This window comes from Pinus tabuliformis, chromosome 8 (assembly GCF_031772625.1).
Source record: "Pinus tabuliformis cultivar Carrire ecotype Pingquan chromosome 8, CPIR1, whole genome shotgun sequence".
In the NCBI taxonomy this organism is placed as follows: Eukaryota; Viridiplantae; Streptophyta; class Pinopsida; order Pinales; family Pinaceae; genus Pinus; species Pinus tabuliformis.
In genome coordinates this window covers 896,752,287-896,758,890 of record NC_142294.1, presented here as the reverse complement: position 1 = coordinate 896,758,890, position 6,604 = coordinate 896,752,287, and positions in this window count along the sequence as shown.

The window sequence follows — 6,604 nt, the reverse complement described above, 5'->3', positions numbered from 1 at the left end:
CTAATGCTTCAATTCACCCCTTTGAAAACTTCGCTAATTACCCTTTACACTCTGATTTTCTTCTTTGCAGAATGATGATGTTGGAGTTTGGCACTCTTTATATTTGAATTTTCTTGGATGAAGTAGGCACATATATTTTGAGTTAACATCTTAGGAATAATACTTATTACATATAATGAACATAAAATTACATAAATTAAAAAATAATATCACATCCCTATTTTTTGGAATAAAATTACATTCTGTAGTAAAAATCATACTTTGGAATGAAAATTAGACCTTGGGAAACCATAGTTATGTGCTTTCAAATCCTCCTTAAACTAAAAAGGGATATTATTTTTCTTACTCTCATAGTTTTTTTCTGGCCTTATGCAGTGAAATGGTGTATTATTGAACCTTGGAAAATGAAACCTAGTGACATAATGGGACCTTGAATGACTAGACTCCATATTGACTTGACTGACATAAAGACATGATAAAATGAGCTTTTATGATTAATGTATGCTCGGTAAGTCATGAAGGTGGACCAAAAAGTATTGATTTTTTTTAAGTGAGAGAGAGGCTTTTGACTAGGGCTACCATCTGTGAGTAAATTTTTGAATGAGGACCTAGGTGGGATGATAAACATTTCTGAGTGCGACCCTAATATGAATATGAAAAGAGGAGTTTTTATCATTGATGGAAGGATGAAAATACTAACTCTAACATTGGCCTTATTGGGGATGGTAGCTCCTTGGAGGTTTCAAGAACACCGTAGACCAAGTTCCTAACCATGTGGGCCAATATGGTAAAAAAATAACAACCAAACGGAACAATGAAAACTTCAATCCAAACTATCAGATAATCAGATACTTAGGGCCTTCTCCTCGGGCTTCAAACCTTGATGAATACTAATATCACTTGCTGAAAATTGAACTTGAAAGAAAGTTTTTGCTGAAACAAAATCCACACCCTATTCTATTGTAACTACCAAAAATGACTGCTAAATCAGGTAAATGAAAAATGCCAATGAAGCCAATCAAGAAATTGGATAATTGATTGTCCTTTATTTACACTATCTACAAAAAACTTGAAGATTGGAAACTCAACATACAACTGAAGCTAAAAACTATGTTTTAAAAAACAAGATTACCATCATGATCTAATGACCGCAGCAAACTGGTAAAAGGATCTTTAAAAGCATGTGCAAAGTACAGATCTTGATGATCAGTAAAAATATCAGAACAACTATCAAGTTGAATTGTTTCCACTTCATGAGCCAGAGGCAACACACTGGCATGTTCCTCCACTTTTTTCCCTTCTTCCACCATTGCTAATTTGGTGAAATGATCATTCCAGCGTAACCAATCCAGTAGATGTTCACTTACTGAAATTATTCTGTCACTTACCTCGAGCAGGTAGAATCATGTATATGTAGGCAACTCAATGAAAATTGAAACCAATACTTATGTTGATAAACAAAACAACATTCATCTTCTCCAATTCTTACAAAAGACTGTCTAGGGGATCATGAAAATTATGAAGCATTACCTTTTATGAATCAATAAAAGGAGAAGAATAAGCATTATTTCCATATGGCTGTAACAAATTAGTGAAAGGATACTCCATAATATTTTCAACAGCATAAGTGTCCATATCTATGGGATCTGGGAAAGCCTCCTTTTCATCAACAGACCTTTCATTTTCTGAACCTTGAGGAAGATTTGTATTTGCAAGGGGCTCTAAATAAACTTCTTCTTTATCATTGTTCTCCTCTTCATAATCACTTGGAAACTGGCAAGATTGTAGAATAACATCATCATTCTTAATGGATGGAATATGGATTTGAAAACTAAGAATATGATTTATTTCTTCTTCAGTCAAACAAGGAAGTACTCTTTGTTTTCTTTGGAAAAAATAATAATTGTCGTCTTTCCCTCCTAAAGTTTGACAAGGATGTTGAATATCTCCATTAATTTCAAGCAAAGGAGTATATAGATTTTCATCAGACTGCTGATTCATTTCATGTGATTCCTTTTGACTATCAAGATGCAAAAGTCCTTCATCTTCAAGCAAAGAGGAATATACTGTATGCTGACTATGATCTTGTGCGTCAAACTAACTGGCTTCTTCAGACTATTATTGAAGGGAAAAATTAGAGAATACTTCAATGATTTCTTCATCATCCATACATTCGATATTATCAATACTTTCAATATATGCAATGAAACCTTCACTGTAATCACAACAAATTTGTGAAGAAACATATGAGTTCACCTAATGGTTGGAGAACACATTATGGAAATATTTTATAGAACATAAGCTTCCTTCTGGTAACCCTTCATACCAAACCCTAGCTTTATCTTCAAGGGTAACCATAAACAACTTCATGAGACAGTCCTAAGGAAACTCAACTCTTAATCTACATACATGTACATGAAACCTTACTAAAATCAAAGTAGCATCATCTTCTTTGTAATTTTTAAATATAGAAAGATTTGTAAACCAGTCAACATGAGGCATAGGATTTGGAAATCCAGGGGTATGAGATTGATCCATAGGAGCATACCTGGGATTTCTTCTTGTAGTAGAACTCATCTTGACAACTATGAAGTCACCAATAACGTTTTCAAACTACTGGTTCTTGAAAAGTGGAATCGCCATGAAATTCTGAACCTATGGATTCATCAACACCAGAGTCACCAGGTGAATGATTTTAGCCCTCTTATGTGTCCAACTGTTGTTTACCATCAACAATTAGACATGAACTTTAATGATCTTTCTTGGGGAATATCTATCACCTCGGTCCCTGGCAACGACACCAGTATGTTATCACTCTTTCAGATCTCCAAGGCTGAGGAAGAGACCATCTAAGGTAACCACAAACCAATCTTTTGACTTGGTAGCTAGCCTTACCAGGCTGGAGAGGGCTCTCTCTAAAGGATTGTTAGAAAAATTATATATATATGACAGAGAAACGAAAGACATATAATATCCAGAAAAACACAAATACATAAAACCATAGAGACACAGATATACGTGCTTCACCTAGTTTGGGCTACGTCCACCTCGAACAGCAAGTCCTTCCTTTCTATTATCCAGTAAAATGAAGAGACACAACCTGCAACAGATCCGCTGTAATATCCTTTGTTTTCTCTCACAGCCTCACCTCTTTGTTTCTCGCTCTAAGAATACACATCTATTACACAACCTCAATACAATACCCTCATACAAAGAGAGGGGTTTCCTTATAGGGAAAAAACCCCGTAACTAAACATAAGTTCTACCGTTGGATCATCCGCCTAATGAGCGGCCCAGATTGAGTAGAAATTACTATACTTTTACAAGGAAATTTTACATCTGTTTTTAGCTTTGGGGGCGCTGCCCCCGAAACCCTCGCTTGGGGAACGCTGGCCCTAGGACCTCCTCGCTGGGGGGGATCGATCGCCCTGAATCCCAGTGGGGGGACAAGTCCCCCTTGTACCCCTCCCACATGGAGGGGTGTATAATCTTCCTGGGGTATACATCCGGCTGAAACAAAGACCTATAAATAATCATGCTCCACACCCAACAAGGATCACAACTAAGAGGGCTGGATGGATTAGGGTTTTATACTAGGTAGAAAGTGCAAAGGGTTGTTTGATTTTATTTGGTGCAGTTATTTTTGGATGAGGATATTAGGTCAAGAGGCTAGGTTAGGGAAAATGAGGTATGATTGCAAACATCCAAAGGGGTAGGGTAGGCAAAAGGCTTAGCACTCGAAGGTGATTTTTGGGCATGGAATCTCGCCCAAGCATGTTTTGAGGCTCAAAGCCCATGTTTTGACTGAATGATGCTGTAAAGGCCAGCAAATTGTGATCGCGAAAGTATGTTAGAGTCATAGCATTATCCACCCTAGTTTTGGATGTAATGTCGGCCTACCCATGGTCCACGGACCATGGGATTGTATAAATAGAGCGAGGATCTAAGTGTGAAAGAGGAGAGCAGAGTAGTAGTGAGAAGGAAGAGTTTAAGTGTTTAAGTGTGTCTTGGGTCATAGAATAGGAAAGGATCTGCAGCTGAGTGAGTAAAGGCCTGGTAATCCACAGCTGGATGCGCGGACCCCTAGAGCTGAGTGGGCAGTTCAGAATCGAGTCTGTAACCAAGGAAGAAAATAATAAAGATAAGTTGTATCTTAATTATGTGTATCTATTTTTGGGTTATTACATGTTTGATATAAATTGCAAATATAATGTTTATTTACTATGTGCACCTGTATGAATGGTTTATTTGGTTAAACTTAAAGCATGCAAGTAGACTAAGATAATCAACTAACATTGGAATATCGATAAGGACTTGGGTAATAATAGTGTTTGGCCCCTGAGTAGGGTGGCGCAAAGGTAGCATCTCATGCTGCAAGGTACGAGAAAGTGCGCGTAGCGACGTACGTGTAGGGTCGAATCGCGGACCACTTGAACTCATCAGACATCTCTAGGGTACGAAAATTTGGTTCTAGCACCCACCCATACTACTTTGGGTGAGACCTCAATCCATGCTCCGTGGACTGTTGCCGAAAGGGCCATTAGTACTAGGATTTGTTTGGCTAAATCAAATCTGAACCTGGGTCAGGCCCCCATAAGCCAACAAATGGTTCCATTGCCAGGACTGGGATCTGCACAAGAGATGTCTGATGTCGTGTCGCTGGAATCTGACAAAGAAATAAATTGAAGGGTGGTTGGACAGAAAGATTCACGAGTTCGCGACGTAGGAAAATAGGAATCCATGAGTATCTAAGGAATAGTGGTTAGAGTATTACTTATATATGGAAATCCACAAATTTTCTTTGCATCCTTCCCCTCCGAATTGTATGAGTGGATCATGAAGCTAGCAGATAGTCAAGGAAGGTGTAGGCTCGACAAACCGATTGCGTGGACTCCAGAGTTGGTGCACAGACTAGAAGCGTCAGAAGATAAGCTCGCGTGCACCGTGGACCATTAGAATTATTGAATTATAGGAGGATTTATCATCGAGTTTGCGGTAGATACTTTAGTCAACTACAACAAGGCAGAATGATGCTTCCTCAAAGGACCGCGAGGTAAGTACATTAAATATTTGAACACTTGGATTAAAATGCTACTGTGTGAAAAGCCGGTTATGTGAATAAACTGATGTTTGGGGTTACATGAAGTGGGAGGATCTATAGAAATGAAAGTAGTGCAGAGATAGAAAGTAGCCCCTTCATTTCACCTCGGTGAGAAAGCGAGGAAGAGCTCGCAAAGGTTTCACCAAGGAGTGCGATCAGTCTGATAAGGTAGCGAATTTTGCGCATGCCAGACCCACCTACACCACCACCACTTTCACCATATTCACTTCCATATTCACCCACACCACCTCTACCACCACCATGGTTTAATATGGTGAGTGCAATAAAGTTGTCGGTATTCAGAGGAGTAGGAAATGAAGATCCGAACCAATTTTGGTTCGTAGTAAAGGCTGTATGGGAATCACAAGGAGTCACTGATGATAATATCAAGAAGGAAACAATGGTTAGCACCTTACAAGATCACACACTGACATGGTACATCAAGCATTCCAATGACAATACAAATGTAAGGATCACGAATATCCAAGCTGCGCTAAATAGGGAATTTAGCAAACCAAAATCAAATACACAGTCGATCATCAGATTTAAGGAAATCGCGATGCTTCCAAGTGAGACCCTATCGGAGCTGGATTAGAGACTGAACGATATGATTCATGAAGCCAACATCATCTTGACAGATGGGTAGCACTGTGCATGGTTTGTAGTGTCACTAACACTGCACCTAAGGGTTACGCTGTCACAGCAGAAGCTATCAACTCAGGCCAAAGCCTTGGAGATTGCAATGAGGCTGCACGAGACCCTGATATAGGATCTTAGCCTGGGAGTGCAACAGATCCATGTGCAGTTGAAAAATTTGTGTCTTGAGATGCAGAGTTTGAAACAAGATAGGACAACTCAGCCAGAGGTGCGCGAGGAGGTATGGTGCATAAAATGCAAGGGCCAGGGGCATGACAAGGACCATTGTCCAGTCTTCGCGAACTACCTAGTGGGAGGAGGGCCAATGCCATTGATACTAGAGGCACAAGCTGGGCCAAGCGCGATGCCTACGTTATGGTGCGTGATTTTTCAGATAGGAGGAAAGCATGCTACAGATAACTGTCATCTATTACAAAAGTATATGCAGACATCCCAACAATTATTCTGTAATTTCTGCAGGTCAGTAGGCCATGATGAGCGTACCTGTAGAAGTTATGAAGTGATGATGGATCAGACTCCTACCTATAGCGTTCAGACTAAAATGCGAGCCCTCGATCAAAATGCAGGGATGGCGCACACTGGATTTCAGGGGCGCGGATGAGGGCGAGGTGGAATGGGACCAAGAAGGGGTCGTGAACAATTGATTTGTTATAATTGCAGAGGGACACAACATTATGCCCATGATTGTACAAATCTGATGAGAGCATCATGTTTATATTGTACCTAGTTTGATCGTGAGATGGAGGACTACCCCACAGTGGTAGCGAGGTTTCACGATAGAGGAACACTCCAACCTCCCCCACCTCAAAACCTAAGAATGATGAGGTTTGAGCCACGTGAAGAGGA